Genomic DNA, 14,064 nt, shown 5'->3' with positions numbered 1-14,064 from the left:
TAGCACGGAGGTAAAGCACCAGCCAATCAGCTCCTAACTGCCATGTCACAGGCTGTGTTTGAAAAATGACCGTTGGGAGCTGATTGGTTGGTGTATGATCACTGTGCAATTTATCACTCTCCAAGGCTTGATAAATGGTGGCCTTACTCTGTGGATATAGGTCCTCATTCCGAGTTGATCGCTCGCTAGCTGCTTTTAGCAGCAGTGCTCACGCTAGGCTGCCGCCCTCTGGGAGTGTATCTTAGCTTAGCAGAAGTGCGAACGAAAGGATCGCAGCGTGGCTACAAAAAAAGATTGTGCAGTTTCTGAGCAGCTCAAGACTTACTCCTAGCTAGCGATCACTTCAGACTGTTTAGTTCCTGTTTTGACGTCACAAACACACCCTGCGTTCGGCCAGCCACTCCCCCGTTTCCCCAGCCACTCCTGCGTTTTTATCGGGCACGCCTGCGTTTTTACACACACTCCCCGAAAATGGTCAGTTTCCGCCCAGAAACACCCACTTCCTGTCAATCACTCACCGATCACTAAAAAGCGTCGCTAGACCTTGTGTGAAACTGCAGTTTTGTGTGAAAGTACGACGCGCGTGCGCAGTGCGCACCATACGCATGCGCAGAAGTGCCGCTTTTTCAACTAATCGCCGCGCTGCGACCGAAAGCAGCTAGCGATCAACTCGGAATGAGGATCATAGGGCCTAATTTATGTTTGTACGCAGATGCAATCGCGATTTTGTAGGCTACACATTCTCAGCCTATATACAAGGCCAACGGCTACGCAGAGTGGACACAACAGTAGCGATGCAGGAGCCATGTTTTTGCACGTACGAGCTCGTAGCCGATGACAGATACTCGCCCTGAAAATGGCCATGACACACCTGGCGTTTTTCCACCCACTCCCCGTTAACACCTCCAAACGGTCACATCCCGTCAATCGCTTCTCCATGAAATCCTCATTGCGAGCGAGATCGTAGCGTCACCTTGGCGCATGCGCATCAGTCGCGGCACTTGCCCAGTCTGCTGATAATCTCTCCGTTGCCATTGCGTACAAACATGAATTACAGTAGGCCTATAATTCCATATGCTACACCAGGTGGACTTCATGGAAGTAAATAAATGTTCCCACTGAAGAGAGACAGAAAGATCAGGGAAATATAAAAGTCGCAGGAGGGTGCAAACAAAGCAATTTATTCAGCAGAAAAAAGCACAGACTTCATTGTCACCCTCTCATCACATAGGAAACTTGGGCTCCAATTTTTGTGATCTCCAGGTTATTCCCCTTAAGAGTTACTTATATAACTCTGTGTCAGCTTTGGCAGCAAGGTAATATACCAGCGCAGATATATATATATATATATATATATATATATATATTATTGTTTCTCTAACGTCCTAAGTGGATGCTGGGGACTCCGTAAGGACCATGGGGAATAGCGGCTCCGCAGGAGACTGGGCACATCTAAAGAAAGCTTTAGGACTATCTGGTGTGCACTGGCTCCTCCCCCTATGACCCTCCTCCAAGCCTCAGTTAGATCTCTGTGCCCGAACGAGAAGGGTGCACACTAGGGGCTCTCCTGAGCTTCTTAGTGAAAGTTTTAGATTAGGTTTTTTATTTTCAGTGAGACCTGCTGGCAACAGGCTCACTGCATCGAGGGACTAAGGGGAGAAGAAGCGAACTCACTTGCGTGCAGAGTGGATTGGGCTTCTTAGGCTACTGGACATTAGCTCCAGAGGGACGATCACAGGCCCAGCTTGGATGGGTCCCAGAGCCGCGCCGCCGGCCCCCTTACAGAGCCAGAAGGCAGAAGAGGTCCGGAAAATCGGCGGCAGAAGACGTCCTGTCTTCAACAAGGTAGCGCACAGCACTGCAGCTGTGCGCCATTGCTCTCAGCACACTTCACACTTCGGTCACTGAGGGTGCAGGGCGCTGGGGGGGGGCGCCCTGAGACGCAATAAAAACACCTTGGATGGCAAAAAAATGCATCACATATAGCTCCTGGGCTATATGGATGCATTTAACCCCTGCCAGAATCCATAAAAAAAAAGGAGAAAAGTCCGCGAAAAAGGGGCGGAGCCTATCTCCTCAGCACACTGGCGCCATTTTCCCTCACAGCTCCGTTGGAGGGAAGCTCCCTGTCTCTCCCCTGCAGTCACTACACTACAGAAAGGGTTAAAAAAAGAGAGGGGGGCACTAATTAGGCGCAGTATTAACTATACAGCAGCTATAAGGGGAAAAACACTTATATAAGGTTATCCCTGTATATATATAGCGCTCGGGTGTGTGCTGGCAAACTCTCCCTCTGTCTCCCCAAAGGGCTAGTGGGGTCCTGTCCTCTATCAGAGCATTCCCTGTGTGTGTGCTGTATGTCGGTACTTTTGTGTCGACATGTATGAGGAGAAAAATGATGTGGAGACGGAGCAGATTGCCTGTAATAGTGATGTCACCCCCTAGGGGGTCGACACCTGAGTGGATGAACTGTTGGAAGGAATTACGTGACAGTGTCAGCTCTGTATAAAAGACAGTGGTTGACATGAGACAGCCGGCTACTCAGCTTGTGCCTGTCCAGACGTCTCATAGGCCGTCAGGGGCTCTAAAGCGCCCGTTACCTCAGATGGCAGATATAGACGCCGACACGGATACTGACTCCAGTGTCGACGGTGAAGAGACGAATGTGACTTCCAGTAGGGCCACACGTTACATGATTGAGGCAATGAAAAATGTTTTACACATTTCTGATAATACGAGTACCACCAAAAAAGGGGTATTATGTTCGGTGAGGAAAAACTACCTGTAGTTTCTCTAACGTCCTAGTGGATGCTGGGAACTCCGTAAGGACCATGGGGAATAGCGGGCTCCGAAGGAGGCTGGGCACTCTAGAAAGATCTTAGACTACCTGGTGTGCACTGGCTCCTCCCACTATGACCCTCCTCCAAGCCTCAGTTAGATTTCGTGCCCGGCCGAGGTTGGATGCACACTAGGGGCTCTCCTGAGCTCTTAGAAAGTTATAGTCTTAGAATTTGTTATTTTCAGTGACACCTGCTGGCAACAGGCTCACTGCAGCGAGGGACTAAGGGGAGAAGAAGCGAACTCGCCTGCTTGCAGCCGGATTGGGCTTCTTAGGCTACTGGACACCATTAGCTCCAGAGGGATCGACCGCAGGCCCAGCCTTGATGTTCGGTCCCGGAGCCGCGCCGCCGTCCCCCTTACAGAGCCAGAAGCAAGAAGATGGTCCGGAAAATCGGCGGCATGAAGACTCTGTCTTCACCAAGGTAGCGCACAGCACTGCAGCTGTGCGCCATTGCTCCTCTCACACACTTCACACTCCGGTCACTGAGGGTGCAGGGCGCTGGGGGGGGCGCCCTGAGGCAGCAATAAAAACACCTTGGCTGGCTAAAATACCTCAATATATGGCCCCAGGGGCTATATATGAGGTAAATACCCCTGCCAGAATTCCATAAAAAAATGGGAGAATAGGCCGCGAAAAAGGGGCGGAGCCTATCTCCTCAGCACACTGGCGCCATTTTTCCCTCACAGCTCGGCTGGAGGGAAGCTCCCTGGCTCTTCCCTGCAATTCTACAGTACAGTAAGAGGGAAAAGAGAGGGGGGGCATTAAAATTGGCACTGTATACAGTATATTATATAAAAGCTATTAGGGACATAACTCAGTTAGTCCCTGTATATATATAGCGCTCTGGTGTGTGCTGGCATACTCTTACTCTGTCCCCCCAAAGGGCTTTTGTGGGTCCTGTCCTCGTTTAGAGCATTCCCTGTGTGTCTGCGGTGTGTCGGTACGGCTGTGTCGACATGTTGAATGAGGAGGCTTATATGGTGACAGAACAGAGGCCGATATATGTGATGTCGCCCCCTGTGGGGCCGACACCAGAGTGGATGGATAGGTGAAAGGTATTAACCGACAGTGTCAACTCCTTACATAAAAGGGTGGATGACGTAACAGCTGTGGGACAGCCGGCTTCGCAGCCCGCGCCTGCCCAGGCGTCTCAAAGGCCATCAGGGGCTCAAAAACGCCCGCTCTCTCAGATGGCAGACACAGATGTCGACACGAAGTCTGACTCCAGTGTCGACAAGGTGGAGACATATACACAATCCACTAGGAACATCCGTGACGTGATCCCGGCAATAAAAAATGTGTTATACATTTCTGACTTTAACCCAAGCACCTCTAAAAATGGGTTTTAGGTTTGGGGAGAAAAAACAGGCAGTGTTTTGTTCCCCCATCAGATGAATAAATGAAGTGTGTGAAAGCGTGGGTTCCCCCGTTAAGAAACTGGTAATTTATAAAAAGTTACTGATGGCGTACCCTTTCCCGCCAGGTGGATAAGTTACGCTGGGAGATATCCCCTAGGGTGGATAAGGCGCTCACACGTTTGTCAAAAAAGGTGGCACTGCCGTCTTAGGATACGGCCACTTTAATAGGTACCTGTTGATAAAAAACAGGAGGCTATCCTGAAGTCTGTATTTACACACTCAGGTACTAGACTGAGACCTGCAGATAGTGCTGCTGCAGCGTGGTCGGTGACCCTGTCAAACAGGGATACTAGTTGGCAAACATAAAAACATATTAAAGACGTCGTCTTATATATGGGGGATGCACAGAGGGATATTTTGCCGACTGGCATCCAAAATAAATGTAATGTCCATTCTGTCAGGAGGGTATTAGAGACCTGTCACTGGACAGGTGATGCTGACTTAAAAAGCGCATAGAGAGCCTTATAAGGGTGAGGAATTATTTGGGGATGGTCTCTGGGACCTCGTATCCACAGCAACTGCTGGGAAGAAATAATTTTACCTCAGGTTTCCTCACAGACAAAGGTACAGTCCTTTCGGCTTCAGAAAAGCAAGAGGTCAAATGGCGCTTCCTTTCTGTACAGAGACAAGGGTAGAGGGAAAAAAGCTGCACCAGTCAGCCTGTTCCCAGAATCAAGATTCTTCCCCCGCCTCCTGTGAGGCCACACCATGACGCGGGTGCTCCACAGGTGTAGCCAGGTACGGTGGGGGGCCGTCTCAAAAATTTCAGCAATTAGTGGGCTCGCTCACAGGTGGATCCCTGTTTCTTTCAAGTAGTATTTCAGGGGTACAAGCTGGAATTCGAGATGTCTCCCCCCAGCCGTTTCCTAAAATATGCCTTGCTGACAACTCCCTCAGGCAGGGAGGCTGTGCTAGAGGCAATTAATAAGCGGTATTCCCAGCAGGTAATACTCAAGGTGCCCCTACTTCAACAAGGACGGGGTTACTATTCCACACGGGTTGGGGTACCGAAACCGCATGGTTCGGTCTGACCCATTTTATATTTAAAATCCTTGAACACAAAAATTCAAGTTCAAGATGGAATCGCTCAGGGCGGTTATTCCAAGCCTGGACGAGGGGGATTACATGGTATCCTGGGACATCAAGGATGCTTACCTGCATGTCCCCATTTACCATCCTCGCCAGGAGTACCTCAGATTTGTGGTACAGGATTACCATTACCAAGTCCAGACACTGCCGTTTGGACTGTACAGGGCACCGAGGGTGTTTTATCAAGGTAATGGCCGAAATGTTGATACTCCTTCAAAAAAAGGGAGTTGTAATTATCCCGTACTTGGACAATCTCGTTATAAGGGCGAGGTCCAAGGAGCAGTTGGTAGTCGGGGTAGCACTATTTTGGAAAGTGCTACAACAGCATGGTTGGTTTCTAAACAGTCCAAAAGTCACAGCTGGTTCCTATGACACGTCTACTGTTCCTGGGGATGGTTCTGGACATAAACCAGAAATAGTGTTTCTCCCGGAGGAGAAAGCCAAGGAGTTGTCATCTCTAGTCAGAGACCTCCTGAAGCCAAAATAGGTAGCGGTGCATCATTGCACGCGAGTCCTGGGAAAAATGGTAGCTTCCTACGAAGCAATCCCATTAGGCAGGTTCCATACAAGAACTTTTCAGAGGGACCTGTTGGACAAGTGGTCCGGATCGCATCTTCCGATGCATAGGCTGATAACCCTGTCTCCAAGGACCAGGGTATCTCTACTGTGGTGGCTGCAGAGTGCCCATCTTCAAGAGGGCCGCAGGTTCGGCATACAGGACTAGGTCCTAGTGACCATGGATTCCAGCCTTTGAGGCTGGGAGGCAGTCACACAGGGAAGAAATTTCCAGGGACTTTGGTCAAGTCAGGTTATTTCCCTACACATAAATATTCTGGACCTGAGGGCCATTTACAATGCCCTGAGGCCGGCAAGGCCTCTGCTTCAAAACCAGCCGGTACAGATCCAATCAGACAACATCACGGCAGTCGCCCATGTAAACCAACAGGGCGGCACAAGAAGCAGGATGGCGATGGCAGAAGCCACAAGGATTCTCCGATAGGCGGAAAATCATGTGTTAGCACTGTCAGCAGTGTTCATTCCCGGAGTGGACAACTGGGAAGCAGATCTTCTCAACAGACACGACCTCCACCCGGGAGAATGGGGACTTCCTCCAGAAGTCTTCCAATAGGATTGTACACCATTGGGAAAGGCCACAGGTGGACATGATGGCGTCCCGCCTCAACAAAAAGCTATAAAAGATATTGCACCGGGTCAAGGGACCCTCAGGCGATAGCTATGGACGCTCTGGTAACACCGTGGGTGTACCAGTCGGTTTATGTGTTCTCCCCTCTGCCTCTCATACCAAAGGTACTGAGAATAATAAGAAGGCGAGGAGTAAGAACGATACTCGTGGATGGCCAAGAAGAGCTTGGTACCCAGAACTTCAAGAATTTATATCAGAGGACCCATGGCCTCTGCCACTCAGACAGGACCTGCGGCAGCAGGGGCCCTGTCTGTTCCAAGACTTACCGCGGCTGCGTTTGTCGGCATGGCGGTTGAACGCCGGATCCTGAAGGAAAAGGGCATTCCGGAGGAAGTCATTCCTACGCTTACTAAAGCCAGGAAAGAGGTTACAGCAACTCATTATCACCGCATATGGCGAAAATATGTTGCATGGTGTGAGGCCGAAAGGGCCCCAACAGAGGAATTTCAACTAGGTCGATTTCTGCATTTCCTGCAAGCAGGAGTGACTATGGGCCTTAAATTGGGTTCCATTAAGGTACAGATCTCGGCTCTGTCGATTTTCTTTCAAAAAGAACTAGCTTCAGTACCTGAAGTTCAGACATTTATAAAAGGAGTGCTGCAGAGTCAGCCCCCGTTTGTGCCTCCTGTGGCACCTTGGGATCTCAACGTGGTGTTGAGTTTCTTAAAATCACATTGGTTTGAACCACTAAAAACCGTGGATCTGAAATATCTCACGTGGAAGGTGGTTATGTTATTGGCCTTGGCTTCTGCCAGGCGAGTATCAAAGTTGGCGGCTTTGTCTTGTAAAAGCCCTTATTTGATTTTCCATATGGATAGGGCAGAATTGAGGACTCGTCCCCAGTTTCTCCCAAAGGTGGTGTCAGCGTTTCACCTGAACCAGCCTATTGTGGTGCCTAGGCTACTAGGGACTTGGAGGACTCCAAGTTGCTAGACGTTGTCAGGGCACTGAAAATATATGTTTCCAGAACGGCTAGAGTCAGAAAATCTGACTCGCTGTTTATCCTATATGCACCTAACAAGCTGGGTGCTCCTGCTTCTAAGCAGACTATTGCTCGTTGGATTTGTAGTACAATTCAGCTTGCACATACTGTGGCAGGCCTGCCACAGCCAAAATCTGTCAATGCCCATTCCACAAGGAAGGTGGGCTCATCTTGGGCGGCTGCCCGAGAGGTCTCTGCTTTACAACTTTGCCGAGCAGCTACTTGGTCAGGGGCAAACACGTTTGCAAAATTCTACAAATTTGATACCCTGGCTGAGGAGGACCTGGAGTTCTCTCATTCAGTGCTGCAGAGTCATCCGCACTCTCCCGCCCGTTTGGGAGCTTTGGTATAATCCCCATGGTCCTTACGGAGTTCCCAGCATCCACTAGGACGTTAGAGAAAATAAGAATTTACTCACCGGTAATTATATTTCTCGTAGTCCGTAGTGGATGCTGGGCGCCCATCCCAAGTGCGGTTTATCTGCAATACTTGTACATAGTTATTGTTAACTAAATCGGGTTATTGTTGAGCCATCTGTTGAGAGGCTCTATTGTTTCATACTGTTAACTGTGTTTCATATCACGAGTTGTACGGTGTGATTGGTGTGGCTGGTATGAGTCTTACCCGGGATTCAAAATCCTTCCTTATTGTGTACGCTCGTCCGGGCACAGTACCTAACTGAGGCTTGGAGGAGGGTCATAGTGGGAGGAGCCAGTGCACACCAGGTAGTCTAAGATCTTTCTAGAGTGCCCAGCCTCCTTCGGAGCCCGCTATTCCCCATGGTCCTTACGGAGTTCCCAGCATCCACTACGGACTACGAGAAATAGAATTACCGGTGAGTAAATTCTTATTTTTCCTGAATCTGAGAAATTAAATGAGGTGTGTGATGATGCGTGGGTTTCCCCCGATAACAACGGACAATTTCTAAAATGTTATTGGCATTATATCCTTTCCCGCCAGAGGTTAGGGTGCGTTGGGAAACACCCCCTAGGGGGGATAAAGCGCTCACACGCTTGTAAGGGCTCTACCTTCGCCTGAGATGGCCGCCCTTAAGGATCCTGCTGATAGAAAGCAGGAGGGTATCCTAAAAGGTATTTACACACATACTGGTGTTATACTGCGACCAGCAATCGCCTCAGCCTGGATGTGCAGTGCTGGGTTGGCGTGGTCGGATTCCCTGACTGAAAATATTGATACCCTAGATAGGGACAGTATATTTTTGCCTATAGAGCATTTAAAAGATGCATTTTTATATATGCGTGATGCACAGCGGAATATTTGCCGACTGGCATCAAGTCTAAGCGCGTTGTCCATTTCTACCAGTAGAGGGTTATGGACACGTCAGTGGTCAGGTGATGCGTATTCCAAACGGCATTTGGAAGTATTGCTTTATTAAGGGAGGAGTTATTTGGGGTCGGTCTTTCAGACCTGGTGGCCACGGCAACAGCTGGGAATTCCACGTTTGTACCCCAGGTCGCCTCTCAACATGAGAAGACGCCGTATAATCAGGCGCAGTCTTTTCGTGGACAAGCGGGCAAAAGGTTCCTCATTTCTGCCCCGTGACAGAGGGAGAGGAAAAAGGCTGCAGAAATCAGCCAGTTCCCAGGAACAGAAACCCTCTCCCGCCTCTGCCAAGCCCTCAGTATACGCTGGGGCTTTACAAGCAGAATCAGGCACGGTGGGGGGCCCGTCTCAATGAATTTCAGCGCGCAGTGGGCTCACTCGCAAGTAGACCCCTGGATCCTTCAGGTGATATCTCAGGGGTACAAATTAGAATTCGAGACGTCTCCCCCTCGCCGTTTCCTAAAGTCGGCTTTACCGATGTCTCCTTCTGACAGGGAGACAGTTTTGGAAGCCATTCACAAGCTGTATTCCCAGCAGGTGATAATCAAGATACCCCTCCTGCAACAGGGAACGGGGTATTATTCCACACTGTTGTGGTACCGAAGCCGGACGGCTCGGTGAGACCGATTCTAAATCTAAAATCTTTGAACACTTACGTACAGAGGTTCAAATTCAAGATTGAGTCACTCAGAGCAGTGATTGCGAACCTGGAAGAAGGGGACTACATGATGTCTCGGGACATCAAGGATGCTTACCTTCATGTCAAAATTTACCCTTCTCACCAGGGGTACCTCAGGTTTATGGTACAGAACTGTCACTATCAGTTCAGACGCTGCCGTATGGATGGTACACGGCACCCCGGGTCTTTACCAAGGTAATGGCCGAAATGATGATATTCCTTCGAAGGAAGTGAATTTTAGTTATCCCTTCCTTGGACAATTCCCTGATAAGGGTAAGATCCAGGGAACAGTTGGAGGTCGGTGTAGCACTATCTCAGGTAGTGTTGCGGCAGCACGATTGGATTCTCAATATTCCAAAATCGCACCTGGTTCCGACGACGTGTCTTCTGTTCCTAGGGATGATCCTGGACACAGTCCAGAAAAAGGTGTTTCTCCCGGAGGAGAAAGCCAGGGAGTTATCCGAGCTAGTCAGGAACCTCCTAAAACCGAGCCAAGTCTCAGTGCATCAATGCACAAGGGTTCTGGGTAAAATGGTGGCTGCCTACGAAGCAATCCCATTCGGCAGATTCCACGCAAGAACTTTCCAGTGGGAGCTGCTGGACAAATGGTCCGGATCGCATCTTCAGATGCATCAGCGGATAACCCTGTCACCAAGGACAAGGGTGTCCCTCCTGTGGTGGTTGCAGAGTGCTCATCTTCTAGAGGGCCGCAGATTAGGCCTTCAGGACTGGGTCCTGGTGACCACTGATGCCAGCCTGCGAGGCTGGGGAGCAGTCACACAGGGAAGGAATATCCAGGGCTTATGGTCAAGCCTGGAGACATCACTTCACATAAATATCCTGAAGCTAAGGGACATTTACAATGCTCTAAGCTTAGCAAGACCTCTGCTTCAAGGTCAGCCGGTGTTGATCCAGTCGGACAACATCACGGCAGTCACCCACGTAAACAGACAGGGTGGCACAAGAAGCAGGAGGGCAATGGCAGAAGCTGCAAGGATTCTTCGCTGGGCGGAAAATCATGTGATAGCACTGTCAGCAGTATTCATTCCGGGAGTGGACAACTGGGAAGCAGACTTCCTCAGCACGACCTCCACCCGGGAGAGTGGGGACTTCACCCAGAAGTCTTCCACATGATTAAAAACTCGACAGGTATTGCGCCAGGTCCAGGGACCCTCAGGCAATAAGCTGTAGACGCTCTGGTAACACCGTGGGTGTACCAGTCAGGGTATGTGTTCCCTCCTCTGCCTCTCATACCCAAGGTACTGAGATTGATAAGATGGAGAGGAGTAAGCACTATATTCGTGGTTCCGGATTGGCCAAGAAGGACTTGGTAACCGGAACTTCAAGAGATGCTCACGGAGGATCCGTGGCCTCTACCTCTAAGAAGGGACCTGCTCCAGCAAGGACCCTGTCTGTTCCAAGACTTACCGCGGCTGCGTTTGACGGCATGGCGGTTGAACGCCGGATCCTGAAGGAAAAAAGGCATTCCGGATGAAGTCATCCCTATCCTGATCAAAGCCAGGAAGGATGTAACCGCAAAAACATTATCACCGCAATTGGCGAAAATATGTTGCGTGGTGCGAGGCCAGTAAGGCCCGACGGAGGAAATTCAACTGGGTCGATTCCTACATTTCCTGCAAACAGGAGTGTCTATGGGCCTGAAATTGGGGTCCATTAAGGTTCAAATTTCGGCCCTGTCAATTTTCTTCCAAAAAGATCTAGCTTCAGTCCCTGAAGTTCAGACGTTTGTAAAAGGGGTACTGCATATACAGCCTCCTTTTGTGCCTCCAGTGGCACTTTGGGATCTCAATGTAGTTTTGGGTTCCAAAAGTCACATTGGTTTGAACCACTTAAATCTGTGGAGTTAAAATATCTCACATGGAAAGTGGTCATGCTGTTGGCCCTGGCCTGGGCCAGGCGCGTGTCAGAATTGGCGGCTTTATCCTGAAAAAGCCCTTATCTGATTTTCCATTCGGACAGGGCGGAATTGAGGACTCGTCCTCAGTTTCTCCCCAAGGTGGTTTCAGCGTCTCACCTGAACCAACCTATTGGTGGTGCCTGCGGCTACTAGGGACTTGGAGGCCTCCAAGTTGCTAGACGTTGTCAGTGCCCTGAAAATATATGTTTCCAGGACGGCTGGAGTCAGGAAATCTGACTCGCTGTTTATCCTGTGTGCACCCAACAAGCTGGGTGCTCCTGCTTCTAAGCAGACTATTGCTCGTTGGATTTGTAGTACAATTCAGCTTGCACATTCTGTGGCAGGCCTGCCACAGCCAAAAATCTGTAAATGCCCACTCCACAAGGAAGGTGGGCTCATCTTGGGCGGCTGCCCGAGGGGTCTCGGCTTTACAACTTTGCCGAGCAGCTACTTGGTCAGGAGCAAATACGTTTGTAAAATTCTACAAAATTGATATCCTGGCTGAGGAGGACCTGGAGTTCTCTCATTTGGTGCTGCAGAGTCATCCGCACTCTCCCGCCCGTTTGGGAGCTTTGGTATAATCCCCATGGTCCTTACGGAGTCCCCAGCATCCACTTAGGACGTTAGAGAAAATAAGAATTTACTTACCGATAATTCTATTTCTCATAGTCCGTAGTGGATGCTGGGCGCCCATCCCAAGTGCGGATTGTCTGCAATACTTGTACATAGTTATTGTTACAAAAATCGGGTTATTATTGTTGTGAGCCATCTTTCAGAGGCTCCTCTGTTATCATGCTGTTAACTGGGTTCAGATCACAGGTTATACGGTGTGATTGGTGTGGCTGGTATGAGTCTTACCCGGGATTCAAAATCCTTCCTTATTGTGTACGCTCGTCCGGGCACAGTATCCTAACTGAGGCTTGGAGGAGGGTCATAGGGGGAGGAGCCAGTGCACACCAGATAGTCCTAAAGCTTTCTTTAGATGTGCCCATTCTCCTGCGGAGCCGCTATTCCCCATGGTCCTTACGGAGTCCCCAGCATCCACTACGGACTATGAGAAATAGAATTATCGGTAAGTAAATTCTTATTTTTATATATACACATACACATATATATATATATATATATATATATATATACTGCAGTATTAGCGAAAGACTAAAACACGGTCATTCGAATCATCTCTCGCTCATTGTTTTTTAATTACAATAACCCACATAAGGCACTCCTAATTGTAATACCCGCAATCTCTAAAGGTTTTTACTATAGTTGCTTCTTGTACTATTAAAATATATTTATCAATTCCAAGATGAATAGGGATAATCTATTACAAAACAGGCAAATCCCCCAAATAACCTGTTTTGAAGTATGAGTAATGTTTGCCTTGAAATACGGCAGAACCGTGGCAGAGCAGTGTAATGTATATGTCCTGTAGGGACAGGGTCCAGTTTGGTAGGCTTCCAATTGCGAGCAGGGGAGCGGACGCAGTATCATACGTTTCCGATCCTTTCTCGTATTAAAAAAACAAACAGTTCAGTGTCCTTTACTGTTGGCTAAAGAGGACACTAACACGTCAACGAGTTCCTCAGGTCACATGTCCCCGGTGTCCTTGACGCAGCCGTCAGAGCTCCAGCTGATTCTAGCAGAACATGAAGGAACTACAGCCTATGAGAAGCGTACAGCCAGCACTGGCTATGATGGGAAACCCACACCTCATTGGTCACGGAGTACGCTACCATAAATAATACCACGGCCTGTTTTGAATTTCACAGATAGTCCCAAGCCTGTCTAATAAGGAAACTTTCACAGACATTAAATAAGGGCCTAACATCCCATTAGGGAGATATAAGTCATACAAGACGTTTCATGGGCTGTAGTTAATGACCAGCATTTTGGGGCGAGGTTACCACCATTGTGCAAGTTTAATAAGAGAGAATAAAACTCGCTTAAAGGAATCTTCTAAATAAGGTATTGAACACACGGATGCTGTTTATGGGGCTTAAGATGAATTATGTTAGCGGTATCAGTGCCAAGTGGTCTGATAATGAGAGCCAGACAACAAAGATACATTTATGCAGCCAGCCAAGCCTGAGACTCGTTGTGTTGTGGAAGTTAGGCATTTGCGATGTACTGTATATTATTTGTTTCTTCACATACAATATGGACACATACGTGTCCCATGATCCTCAGCGTTTTGTTGAAATACAGGCTTTATCAGACAGGCACACACATCCATCTACTTATCTCTTTATCTACTTATACTTTGCAGTCAAACTGAGATGTTTTGGTATTCAGGCGTCGGCATTTTGGCTGCCAGGATCCCCCCTCATGCACCCAGTCTCAATACGGCAGGCGGAGCAAAGACCTGGCGCAAACGAGCCGTATCGATCGGAGTAGCGCAGCGACTTATTTTTACAAAATTTGCATCTTATTCGTTGTAATATCAGGAAAGAGAAGAAAACGTCCAAAGAGACCTTTTTTTCTTCAAAGCAGAGTAAATATTAAAATGTAATCTTTATTAATATGCACAACGAGCTGCAACTTTAACCGCACAGGCGTTAGGATTAAATCTGTACAAAGTCGCAGGT

General features: G+C 48.7%; 1 protein-coding gene across 4 annotated transcripts in view; it reads left to right on the top strand.

The window, feature by feature from the left end:
• SATB2 (SATB homeobox 2) overlaps window positions 1-14,064 on the top strand; it is a 229,436-nt gene that overhangs the window by 132,246 nt on the left and 83,126 nt on the right. The window lies entirely within an intron of this gene.

The sequence above is a fragment of the Pseudophryne corroboree genome, chromosome 7 (assembly GCF_028390025.1).
Source record: "Pseudophryne corroboree isolate aPseCor3 chromosome 7, aPseCor3.hap2, whole genome shotgun sequence".
NCBI lineage: Eukaryota > Metazoa > Chordata > Amphibia > Anura > Myobatrachidae > Pseudophryne > Pseudophryne corroboree.
Note: the sequence above shows the minus strand (reverse complement) of the source record. Positions and strands in the feature narration are given on the sequence as shown.